The sequence below is a fragment of the Otolemur garnettii genome, unplaced genomic scaffold (assembly GCF_000181295.1).
Source record: "Otolemur garnettii isolate 467f Iridium unplaced genomic scaffold, OtoGar3 scaffold00107, whole genome shotgun sequence".
Lineage (NCBI taxonomy): Eukaryota > Metazoa > Chordata > Mammalia > Primates > Galagidae > Otolemur > Otolemur garnettii.
Genome location: NW_003852502.1, coordinates 507685 through 520752, shown reverse-complemented (window position 1 = coordinate 520752; position 13068 = coordinate 507685). Strand labels below are relative to the sequence as shown.

The following is a 13068-nucleotide window of genomic DNA, read 5'->3' as shown; positions in this document are numbered from 1 at the left end:
GCTGACACTGGCCAGGTCACTGGTTCACACACAGAGAGGGGTGGGTCTAGAGCCACTGACACTGGCCGGGTCACTGGTTCACATAAAGAGAGGGCTGGGTCTAGAGCCGCTGACACTGGCCAGGTCACTGGTTCACATAGAGAGAGGGGCAGGTTGAGAGCTGCTGACACTGGCCGGGTCACTGGTTCACACATAGAGAGAGGGGGGGTCGATAGCCGCTGACACTGGCTGGGTCACTGGTTCACACAGAGAGAGGGGTGGGTCAAGAGCCGCTGACACTGGCTGGGTCACTGGTTCACATAGAGAGAGGGGCGGGTCGAGAGCCGCTGACACTGGCCAGGTCATGTCATAGTTTCATCAGTAACTCTAATCACCTCATTAAAAAGACATCGAAAAACGTGAAATGTTTGGAAAGGATATCAAATGGAAAAGTTAACTGACCAGGGGTGGTTCATAAAGGGAAAGAGAAAAACTACAAGGTTTGATCATTACAATTATTCAAAAGACCCAGGGAAGACAGAAAGCAGACTCATTCTATGTAACTACAGGGACAACTAAGATGAACAGGTAGAAAATTCATCTTCAAAGAGTAATTCATAAGTGAAATAATCTTTGGTAACATCATAAGACCTCTCTTACTGGAAATACTCAAAGTTACGTTAGCACAGTTTATAGAGATGGGAAGGACAGTAGAGGCTATCGAGAGGTCAGGGGGTGTGGGTAATGGGGAGTTATTGTCTAACGTGTACACAGTTTCAATATGGGCGATGGCAAAGTTCTGAAGATGGGCGGTGGTGATGGTAGCACACAGATGTGAATGTACCTCATGCCACTGAATATACCCTTAAAATGGTTAAGAGCATACATTTTACATTATGTACATTTTACCACAATAAAAAATAAAATAATTAAAAGACAAACAAACAAACAAAACACACTTCAGGGGATTGCGAAGCAATGCCCTCCCTGCTAGCATACCCCATAGATTAGCTGCTGTCAACTTAAGTGTCATCCGGGATCAGGGCATAGCTGATCTGCGTGAATAAAGTAGGCTGAGTCTCAGACAGTGAAGGATGGTGAGAAAACGCGCCTGCCTGAAGGTATTTGAATTTATACATCTTTATAGCACATTGTGCATTTATATATTTTTATTTGAAGATCAAATGAAAATCATCTGAGAGCTTAATTCTGCACTGGGGCTGCCAATTTGCATTTCATGAACTAGATCTTTAAGATAGCTGCAACTTACAGATTCAGCCTTAAAGGGGTAATATGCTGCTTGAACAGATTATTATCAAAGTTTACATATGCAAAGAGTTGTAAGATAATGTCATTTAAAAAATTAGCAGTGAAAAAGAAGTTATTAGAAATCAGTATGGATTTTAATGAAATTACTAAGGGTTTGATAGATGCTGTCATAGACAAAACAACAGCTCCCCAAACATCCCCCGCCCTAATTTCTGAAACCTGTGACTGCGTTACCATAGACAGCAAAAAGAAATGTGCCCTGTGAATAATTTGAAGCTGACACAATTTGCAAGTGATTCAGCCCAGCAGCTGGACCTTAAGGTGAGGAGGACCCAGGGAGCCCAATCTAATCACATGAGTCTGTGAAGTAGAGTAAGTTTCCTCAGCCATGGTCAGTTAGAGGCCAAGGGGGCTGCAGAGTGAGGTCAGAGGGATTCCACGCTGTTGGTTTAAAGACGGAGGAAGGAAGTCCCGAGCCACTGATTATGGGGGACGCCTAGACGCTGCAAAAGGCAGGTAAAAAGTGTCTTCCTTCCAGCCACCAAAGATGAATGCAGTCCTGCCGACACCCTGACTTTAGTTCCATGAGGCCCAGGGGGGATCAGGTCCACAGAACGGTCAGCTAACACGGTGGTGTCATTTTAAACCTCTAAGCAGTGATAACGTGTTATAGAGCAACAGAGAACTAAGACAGAGGCCTGAAGGGTAATGCGTGAGAAGAGACTCATTTACCGTCTCGTGCAGATGTCCCCAAACAACCAGCTTTCTTGTAACTCATACACTGATTTCCTGTGGATTTATTTGATAACAGAGACATATCCTGTGTTGCATCATGGATCTAGTTTTCTAACAGAAAAAAAAGAGACAAAATGAATATAAACTATGAATCCTGCCCCACAACAATCAAATTTTTAGCTATAGGAGATCATAAAATAGAATCAGATCAAGAACCAAGTCCTAGAAGTATGGCCAGGAGGAGGGTCTACACCCACAAGTGTCCATGAGTCGAGTCTTCCAGATCAGTGGAGCTGCAGACACCACAATCACTTTGAAAGAATAGCGATTCCTCCCTGTCCGATCTAAAATGTATCTCCTACACTGGAAATGACAATCGCTTGACCAATCATATCTGGATTTGGGCCCCAGAAGCTGTGGTTGGCGTGATGACAGGGACGTGAGAGAGAGTGAAGTGTGGGGAGAAAAAAAAAGGGACAAAATGAATATAAACTATGAGGCCATTGGGGCCACAGATGTCAGAGGTCTGGACGTGTGCTCAAGGGAAGAAACAGGACTTGAGTACAGATTTCAAAACTGATATTCTAGAGTACAAAATACACCTCCTGAACCATGGCTATTAGGGACAGCTGCAATGAAATGACCACAGAGGCAAGGGAGAAATGGTAACTGTGGTGAGTACGGTGGGCAGCCGTGTGTTGTGCCCCTGAAAAGTGCTGAGAGAGTGAACGTTAAGTGGTTTCCACCACCAGAAACAGAGGTATGAAGTAATTTAACAATGTTAAATATTAACAGCTATATTAGCCACTCCACAATGTGTATCTTAAAATACAATGTTGTACATGATAAATAGACACAATTTTTGTCACTTGAAATAAATAATGTTCAAATAGTCATAAATAATTCCTGAATTAAAAAAATGGCATTTGTGAATTTGCAGATTATCTTTTTACATATGGTTTGCAAGCCTGTAGGAATGAAGGACTGAAACAGCTGATTTGGGCTTCTGATTAGGAGCACGGCAAGGCTGAGAAACATGGGGACACAGTGATGTGGATTCATGATGAGGAGCCCGTTGAATGGCACACGGTGTGTTTCTCAGAGGGGAACTCAGCCTCTCTGGTCCAAGTTCCCGAGGCAAGGGTCAAAAAGGGAGCGACTGAGCCCAAAAGGGAGCGACTCAGCCCAGAGCTACAGCCAAGGTCGCAGTGCCAGGCCCTGCCAATCCTGGAGCAGGAACACACCAGAGGGAAACAGCAAGACCCGAACTTGGGGTTGTGTGGTCTCTAAAACTAACTTGGGGGGGGGGTTAGTGGACGAGGCTGTCCCAGCAGCCCCCGTGGCAGAGGGCTGTTAATGCATGTTAAGCTCCCGTGAGGCTGTAGAAATATTTGCAGTGACTTCAACGACTCTTGATCTCATGTGTCTTTTTAATGCTGATTAAAGAGAAGCATGATGAACACTCATGCTTGGTGAATTATTGGTCATGAACGATGTGCCTTGGGTTCACACTGCAACTAGCTCCTCAATACTGGAATAAAAAAAAAGAACAGAATATACCTGATAAATAACTAACACCTGAATAAATGATGTTGATATATCTGAATAGCCCAGAAACAGTAATTTAGCATTGATAGTCAGCGGAACATTCACAAATCCAGAAATCTTTTTTTTTCTGGTGATTCTCTATCTTTTCCCCCTTTTCCAACAGTTACAACTTGCAATCCCCCAGGCCCCCCTAGAGAGTTGCTCTTCTGCTGAGAATATGGATACAACCTACCTACCCGGCCTTCAGCCTCATTGCCCCTCTCAGTCTTGACCTGGCTAATTCCTCTCCTCTAAATTTAGTTTCTACAGATCCCAGGACTGGGGAAAGAAAATGTAAATGAAAATGTTCCATTTGACAATAGAGAAAAAGATGTGTGCTCAGAGTCAGGAGAATCTCCTCAAATTAATCTAAATTTATGCAGTTAAATAGCTTTCAGAAGAGCCGTCCTTCTCCGCCTTCAAAAAACATAATTTTTCTTTTACATAGAAAATTCGCATTTGATTGAAAGGACGGAACAGAGCAGTTTCAGTTGGATGTTTGTCTGAGAAGCTTGTCATTCACTAGATTATATGCTTAACTAACGTTCAAAACATGGACTTTAGATGACTGATTTTTAGTGAGGAAGGTTCATTTATATAAATCCAAGAACACACTAATAATGACGACTTTCCTTCCAAGCACACGTCAGGGGATTGTTCAATGCACCATCCTGAGAACAGAAAAAACACGCAGAGATACTGATGATACTGATGATGTGGCTTCCTCCTTCAGGAAGTTATGTCCAATAAGGATGAGGAACACACAGACATCTTAGTGTGATTTTTTTATTATTATAGCAAATGTCAAAGAAAATATGAAAAATAAGACTTTGGATAAAAATACAATTCCTTTGGGGTGATAAGATAAGGAACATCTTAGAGGAATTGGCATTTGGCTAATTTTTTTGTTGTTGTTTTTTGAGACAGAGTCTCACTATATCACCCTCGGTAGAGTGCTGTGGCATCACAGCTCACAGCAACCAGCTCTTGGGCTTAGGTGATTCTCATGTCTCAGCTCCCAAGTAGCTGGGACTATCGGCACCTGCCACAACACCTGGCTATGTTTTGTTGCAATTTGGCCGGGGCCAGGTTCAAACCTGCCACCCTTGGTATATGAGGCACCCTACCCACTGAGCCACAGGCGCCACCAATATTTGGCTAATTTTTAAAGGCTAGAATGACCGTAGATAGAGATGAAGGGTCAGGGTAGTCCCAGAGAGAAGAGCCTTTGGAAAAAGAGGACAGACCCAGAGAGGACCTCATGGACCAGCAGGAAGGACAGTGTGGATGAAACACAGGATACGCATGCAGAAAATGGGGAGATGAGGCTTAAAACATCGAATCCTGGGGGGTTGAACATAAGGCATTACTGAGGGTGTTTTAGAAAGACAGTGGCATGTTTAGAGCTCTGCTCCATGGAGATAAATCTGGAGTTAGAATATGAAGCAGAATGTGCAGGCAACAAGGAGGGAGGCTCCTCAGAGGCTCAGGAGAGCTGACAAGGGCTGTCTTCTCAGAGGCCCTCACTCTGTGCACCAGGCTGTGCCTGCCTGTGTGACGTTCCCCATGACTTACTGCCTGTTCTGTCCCTCTGAGCCTGGCGGTCAGCGAGAGGGCAGCTCCCAGCCCTTCTTCCCAGCACCTGTCTTTCTGCTGCAGTTTACAGAGCCATGGCTGAAAATGTATGAAAAGGACCACAGACAGGTGAAGGCAATGTTTACACAGCGCTCTCAGCCTGTGGGTCACGACCCCTCTGTCACAATGAAAATACATCCTGCACATCAGATATTTACATCACGATTCATAACAGTAGCAAAATTACAGTTATGAAGCAGCAACAAAAATAATTTTATGATTGGGGGTTGCCACAACATGAAGAACTGTATCAAAGGGTTGTGGCATTAGGAGGCGTTAGGAAGGTTGAGAACCACTGGTTTACAGGAAAAGATAAGAGCTAGTGAAACTAGTGGCGAGGTCTGACAGCAGTGCCAGGGCAGGGGGAAATCTCCGAGAGGTGAGACCAGCCTCAGCAGAGCAGGCGATGGTGGCTATCAGGCACTGTTTCAAAAGGAGCAAAGTCTTCAAAACCACCTGTCTCTACAGCAATGAATAAAAAGACCATGACTCTTGGCAACCACCATACCTTACACATATCACATCTGCTCTAATGGTTACACCGTGGGGCAAATATTCCCCCAAGGGCATGGATTGGGGTCTAACTCCAAACCCATCACAGGGCTTGATGCGTGAAAGTAACCAAATAATTGTTTCTTACACAAGTGAATGAATTAACAGGTAGGTTGTCACTCAATGTCCCCCTCGAAAGAAAATATTGTTAATTCCAAGGTGAAGGAGGTGGGGAGAAAGTGCGTGGTGAGGAATTGGAGGCAATCAATACAGAAGGAAATGTTTTGGAGGGAAGGAGTGAGGTAAGGCAAGACGTGAGCGGGGGGTTGTTTCCGTACCAGTGGGGCTGATGTTGCAGTCCTTTGATTGACACATCTATTTCTAAGTAAAGGAGCCTTGAGCCCTTTATAGGTTGGAAGAAAGAAGTAAAGGATGATAAAGATGAGGGAAGGGAGAAGATAGACATGGTTATGCACAAACAGCCACAGGAGGGTCAGAGGGCCTGGGGCGGGAGAGCAGGGCCGCACAGAGGCAGTGACACTTCTCACTCTGAGAGAGGCAGGAAGGACACTTGCTATTCTGTAAGAATCAGTAGATCCTCTCCGGGACAGACGGCTTCAGTGGATACAGAGAAACCTGAGCTGAAGAATTTTGCTGGCCCTGCCCCCTCATAAAAGAAGAGAATGAAAGATGCAGCCAGTTGAGGTTTTGTGATTATGAAGACTGGAAAAGGGTAGGAAGAGCTGTCTTGGAAATACATTCAATAGACAGAGGACAGAGTTATCAGCCCCAAGAGCCCTGGGGGTGGCAGAAGGCTTTGTGAATTGCAAGAGGCGAGGTCATCTGGGTCCCTGACTTCCTCCAGCCAGTAGCTCAGGGTTTGTTAGACAGGTGAACACAGAAGTCACAGGGCAAAGGGCTTCGGAGCTCAAAGGAGAGACATCCCATTGGCGATAAGCCAGAGCCAGCATTTTTCATAAATGAGTTTTCGTGCTTAGTTGCTTAGTGGCGGGGTCTCTCACTTGAGTGTAAGCCCTCAGAGGTCAGAGCACAGTGCTGACCCCATCACATACTTGGTCCTCAATAAGTGGTGTCAGTGTATCAAAGAGAGAAAGGGAAGGGGCAAGGGAGGGAGGGAGGGAGGTAGAGACTGAAAGAGAATAGTACAGTATCACCTCAGGGCTTTTGTTCAGAACCAAGGACTGTGTTGTACACTGTATGTGTAGGGTGGATACTACGTGCTCTGGTTGGGTTTCCAATCTCTCATTTACTTATAAGAGAATGTTAAATTCATGTTAACTCTGTACAAACAAGGACAAAATCATTGAACAAAAATCATCAAAAGTAGTCAATATATTGGGGTGGCACCTGTGGTTCAAAGGAGTAGGGTGCCAGCCCCATATACCAGAGGTGGTGGGTTCAACACAGCCTTGGCCAAAAACTGCAAAAAAAAAAAGTAGTCAATATAAGTGCCCATGAAGTTTTTATGGTTAAGAAAAAGTGAAGTCTGCTTCTCACAGCAATATTAGATGAATTGAGAAGTCGGTTAGTGAAACTGATAAGAAAAGTGGAGACGACTTACTATCATTACCAAGGTTGTGTTCAGAAATAAACTCATCTCTCCAGATCTCTGTGTGATACCAACTACAGCAATCTCAAGTCCCAGACAAAATGGTGTTCTCAAATAATTCTTCAGAGGAGATGGCATTAGTTATTCAAATGATGAGCGGACCATTCTGCAAGGGACAGTTCAGTTTGTATAAATCCTGATTTTAAAAAAAAATGTCCTTTAGCTAAATTTGTGGCAGAAAGAGGGAAATTTTTTTAATAATCAGAAGTTATATTAATGTTGAAAGCCTTATCCAGGTCAGAAGGGGTCCTGGTTGGTAGGAAAGAGGTCTAGGAGTGACGGTGACCATAAGATCAGGGACATGATGGAAACAATTTGGAGTTTCATTGAGTGGCTGCATTTCCCGAGGTTGACATCTTCCGGAATTTCCTGAGGGTCAAATGTTATTTCTTCTGATCCATCTCCTGTTTCTGGGACCCCCTGGGGAGACACACAGAACACAGAGCTCCATGGGTGGCTCTCCACCATCCAGGTACCGTCTGGTACTGGCGGGCCCAAGGGAAACAGCACAGCCATCCACAGTGACTTAGGGAAAACACCATAAATTCGATCTTATCATCATGGCTCCCAGATTAAGGAGAGTAGAAGTCACCTCCGCCTGCCTCCCACCCTCCACACCTTCACCCAGTCTAGCCAGACTTAAAATGTGTCTGTTCTGCCCAACATCCTAACCACAGTCTAACTCGGGGAGAGCTGACGAAGGCTGACCCCTGAGCGCTCACTGTGCTGTTTAAGCCACAGCTCTCTATGACTGACAGATGCTTTGATAACATTTTCTTCCCCAAACTCCCCATTCCACAGACTCTCTTAGAAAATAACAATATTATTATTTGAATAATATTACTGTTGATGACACCTGCCTGGGACCCTAGCTTCCCAGATAAAGGCAGCCATGGTCCTGCCTATAAGCTTTCCAAGAAAGCTTCAAAGAGATTGAAGATTTGATCTAAGCCCCATCCAGACCTTATGGATTTCCTGGCAAGGCTGGCAGTACCTAGCCCAATGCCTGGCACAGAGCAGCTACCAACAAACATTTGTTGAATTGAACTGAAGTGTGACTTTCCCCCGATCCCTGGAGGCCCATGCCCATCATTTTCCTGAAGAGTGTCCGAAGACAGCCCCTCGGCACCCATCTGCCGTGCTGCTCCTCAGCGGCCAGTAAGGTTGTATCCAGTTAGTATCAGGTCTTGATCCATCCACTGGTGGGCAGTAGGTTACCGGCAGGCTTTTCTGCCAAAGATGCTGCTGATTCCAGTGACTTACCATTGACAAGGCAACTATTTGGACTTGATTTCCTAGGTCAACTCAAATTTTATGTAGTTCTCCTTAAACAGCTAAGCCCCAGGTATTTGGGGCATGATTATCCACAGAGCTTACCCTCTCCATTGTGGCACACAATTTCAGGAACAACACATACAACTGTGCACCTAACTTGTTTGATATTGGCTTACATTCAACCATCTTCTGAAATTATCTAATCAAAATGTAATAGGCTGTCCCAGGACATTCTGAAATTTTATCAAGTGGACACAAACTCTTATTTCCTAGCAAGTAAAATTATAAACAACCTCAAAAAGAGGATACTTAGAGAAATACAGTAGAACTTCCATAGTTGACTACCTCCCTACACTGACCACCTCCTTCGTAACCTGGCCTAATTCCCATCGACCAGATGTGCACCACATGTATTGGAGGCCTAGTTCCTTACGTTGACCACTTCTGTGTGTTGACCAGTTGGTTACAGTCCCTTGGGTGGTCAACTTACAGAGGTCCTACTGTATTCATTGATTGACCCTGTGTCAAGTAAAAATTAAAAACATGATAAAGATAGGTATCCATTTACAGAACAGAGTCCATATCAGGAACGTTTTTATTATTACACAATGTAAACACTTTAAGCTATAATTATTATCGGATGGTTCTCTATTCATCAGACTTTAAACTCATGCTTTCATCTTCTCTGTCAAGAAGAATAATCTTCAGGCTGTAAAGGTCAGAAGAAATGATAAGATGGAATCAAAATGCTAGATAAGTGTAGAAATGGTCAGAGGGACTCAGAGAACTCAGGCCTCGTGGTCTGGACACAGCACATCAGCACCTCTCAGGGTGAGGAGAGATTCTCTGAAGGGAATCTTTGAGCGACCAGAGAAAACAGAAGATTGGTCGTTGGGGGCCCACATTTCCAGAGAGACCCAGATTAGTCAAATCACAAACCAGAAGATTTAATATGTATTTTGGGCAAGAGTCTCAACTGAATTATTAAAAATTTGGTTTAGATACATGAAAAGAAAGTAGGGATAATAAGGAATATATCATCCCAGATTAAACTAATTGTTGGTAGATTTACTAAATTGGCAAGAAAGAGTGATATAAACACAGTCTATGACGCTTGCAGCAGGATGAGGGATAGCCTTTCATAACATTTTGTTTTGTACCCAAGATAGAGAATTATAAATTGGATCAAGGGCATTTATGGGGTTTAAAAATGGGCTGAACAAGTGTATAGAAAACATCAGCGTCGGCCTCCAGGGGTTTCCGAGAACCCCATCCTGTCCCATTCAGCACTTTTACCTGCGAATTTGCGAATTGAAGAAGGATTTTCATTGGCTCTGACAGTGCCCAGCCCAGACAGATGGCAAATGCTCCTGTGATGGAAACAGGACATAAAACATCTCAATTGGCTTAAGTCATGAGCCATGTCATGGGGAAATAAATGGGGCCTTTCGCATGGGTTGGCAGAACCCAGGCATCATGATGAGGGGAGAGGGGCACAGATGGGGTATTAGAGGACAGGAGTGCTGTGAGGGACAGTGTGCTGGCTTCTTAGAGGCACCATGGCAAAATACCCCAAGCCCAGTAGTTGGTTTTTTTTTTTTAATTTTTTCCTTATTAAAACAAAGGTGTTTACATTAGTGCATTTATGAGGTGCAATATGCTGATTTGATATGCAATGTGGAATGCTTACATCAAACTGATTACCATAACCATCTCCTCCCTTACTTACTTGCTGTGCTAAGACTTTTGTACCTATTGTTAGCAGTTAGAACGTGCATTATGTACATTAGGTGTGGTCCCAACAAATTCCCTCCCACCTTCCTCCCCTTCCTTCTCTTCCCTCTTCCCTCCTTCTTTCTGGACTATAGTTATGTTTAAACAACAGGAATTTTATCATCTCATTGCCTTGGAGGGCAGACATCCAAAATCCTGGCTGAGCTCTTGGACTGCTCTGGGGAGAACCTTCCCTGCCAGTATGTCCTCTGAAGGTCACCAGCAACCCCAGAAAGCCACCAGCTTGTTGGCTTGTCGGAGCATTGCTCTAGGGGCAGGGCAGGTCTCCTGAGCAGGTCACACCACCCTCCCACAGGTGCAAACCACTCTTGCTGCCCAGGCCCATGCCACCCTCCTAACAGGTCACACCACCCTCCCCGCAGGTTACACTCTCCTGCCCACAGGTCACACCACCCTCCCCACAGGTCACACCACCCTCCCTCTGTGTGCCTCTACATCCAATTCCTCTTCCCAGAGCTGTCCCAGTCACCCTGAACCAGGGCTTCCACAAACAGCCTCATTTTTCTCGGTTACCTCTGTAAAGACACTGTTTCCAGATAAGGTCACCTGAGGTACTGGGGATTAGGGCGGCAGCACACCTTTTGGAAGAACACAGTTTAGCCTGTAGCTAACAGGAATCTGCCCACCAGGAAAAACGTGACTGCATAGATGAGGAGTGAGGGAAGCGTCTGCCTCTCAGGACACAGAGCCCCAGGGCTGCGTCAGCTGCCAGCCTCTCCAGACACATTCAGGGAAAGCAATCAGTCTGAGGATAGAACTGGAAACCGAACGACTGCGGCCTGCTTTGGAGGAAATGGGGATGCTTAGCCTGGGGAAGCAGAGGCACGGGGGAAATGAAAGCTGCCTTCAGATACACGACGGGCTGGGGGAAAGCAGCCAGCTGGCTTGTTATGGCTCTGAGGTCAGAATTATATTACAGAGAGAGACAGACTCAACGGGATGCAAAGAAGATTCCAAAATGTAGTGTGTCCACAGCCAGCTGGATTTCACGGGAAATAAGCAAATTCCCTCTCTTTGGATGTCTGGAGGCAAAGGCTTAACACAGAGGTTGGAATGAGAGCCTTGGAAGTCAGCTCAGATCATGAGCCCCTGACCCGGGTATTCAAGAATTCTAGGAAAGAAGTTCTTCCTTTAAGTAAAGAATATTTATGCCAAAGGAGCCCATAATAACTTATAAGGAAGTGGAATGTACTAACCAAAATTTAGAATTGTTTTCTATTAAAGAAAATATGGGTAAAAGAAAAATGAGCAGAATCACATATTTTAACTCTGCAAATAAAAAATAGATGGTCTAAATAAACATAAAACATACTCAGTAAGAATATAGGAAAACCACAAAATCAAATAAAGGAAAGTGAAAACTTATCCAAGTCTCAGGAATTTTAAAAGAAAAGCAGCATTTCAATTTTTATGAAAGAAATATGAGAAATGGAGTCAAGAATAGCAAACGGACATTTCAGTGAGAAGCAACATCCCCCCTCCCCGTGATCAGGAGCACAGAGAAAGAGGAAGGGGAGATACTAATGCCGTGAAGTGAGTGGATTTCTCTGTTGGAGTTTGGAGGCAGCGAGAACCAGGATGGGCCGGGAGAGGCAGGTCACACGGCAGCGGCAAGGGCACCAGCTTCAGGGAAGGGCGGGAGACCAGCGGGCCTGGCCCAGCCACCCACCAGTGCACAAGCGTTCACAAACATTTCTCTGCTTCTCAGTTTGCTGATTTTTTTTTTCAATCAGATGATATTTTGACAATTTTGTTCACCTTTAAAATTGTGAGTCTGATGACTATCTACAGATAGGGAATGTGGAAATACTTTAACACTATAAAGGCACAAGAATGTTCACCTTTAAAGGCAACCAGCAACAAGCAGCCAATGTAACTGGGTAAAAGACCAAAACCAAAAGCATCTGGTTGAAAATAAGCATGGTTACCATAGAGGAGAACATGCCAGTGAGCAAAATGACCGCGTACTGACAGTGTTTGGATTTCACGGAAAATACAAGAGAGCCTCTTCATTACCACACAGGAAACACTAGCCTTGCATTACCAATCGAATCACGAGCACCCGGGAAGAAGCCATTTACAAATACTTCCAGAAGCCCACTCAGACCCACCACATTGCTTGGTATGATGTGAGATGTAATATATCCCTAAGCTTGAGACATCACATTTGGCTTCCAGTGCAAACAGCATCACCTTCTAGGGAGCATGAAGCCCTGGATCCGCAAAAGACATTTCATAAAATTTTCTACCATGTTCATCTCAACACACATGTAATGAGTGCTGTAGACCTAACCAAGTGATTTTCAATCTAAAGAAAAACATAATTAATGGCTTAGCATTTATTTATAACACATACATATGAAACAAAGTACTAGAAGCCGAAAACAGCAGGAGGTGAAGCAGAAGGAGACAATCGGTTCACAAAGGGCTTTCTGGGTTATTCCAGTGGCAAAGGCTTTCCCTTATGGGCAAAACAAAGCTGATGAAGGATTCTGAGCACTGAAGTGAGGGCAATCCAGCTTGGCAATTCAGGGAGACAGTTCCAGCTGCCCATGGAGAGGAGGTGAAGTGCAGAAGGGAGGTAGGAGCTGGAGGGGAGATCAGGAGGGAGGTGGGAGCTGGAGGGGAAGTCAGGAGGGAGGTGGGAGCTGGAGGGGAGATCAAGAGGGAGG

General features: G+C 44.7%; 1 long non-coding RNA gene across 1 annotated transcript in view; it reads right to left on the bottom strand.

Moving 5' to 3' along the window:
* Positions 1–9906: 9906 nt before the first annotated feature.
* LOC105887707 overlaps positions 9907–13068 on the bottom strand; it is a 4644-nt gene continuing 1482 nt past the window's right edge. The window contains exons 2-3 of the long non-coding RNA XR_001161572.1: positions 12508–12704; positions 9907–9972 (exon numbers count right to left, since the gene is read on the bottom strand). This is a non-coding gene — a long non-coding RNA (uncharacterized LOC105887707). The remainder of the gene's footprint in view (positions 9973–12507; positions 12705–13068) is intronic.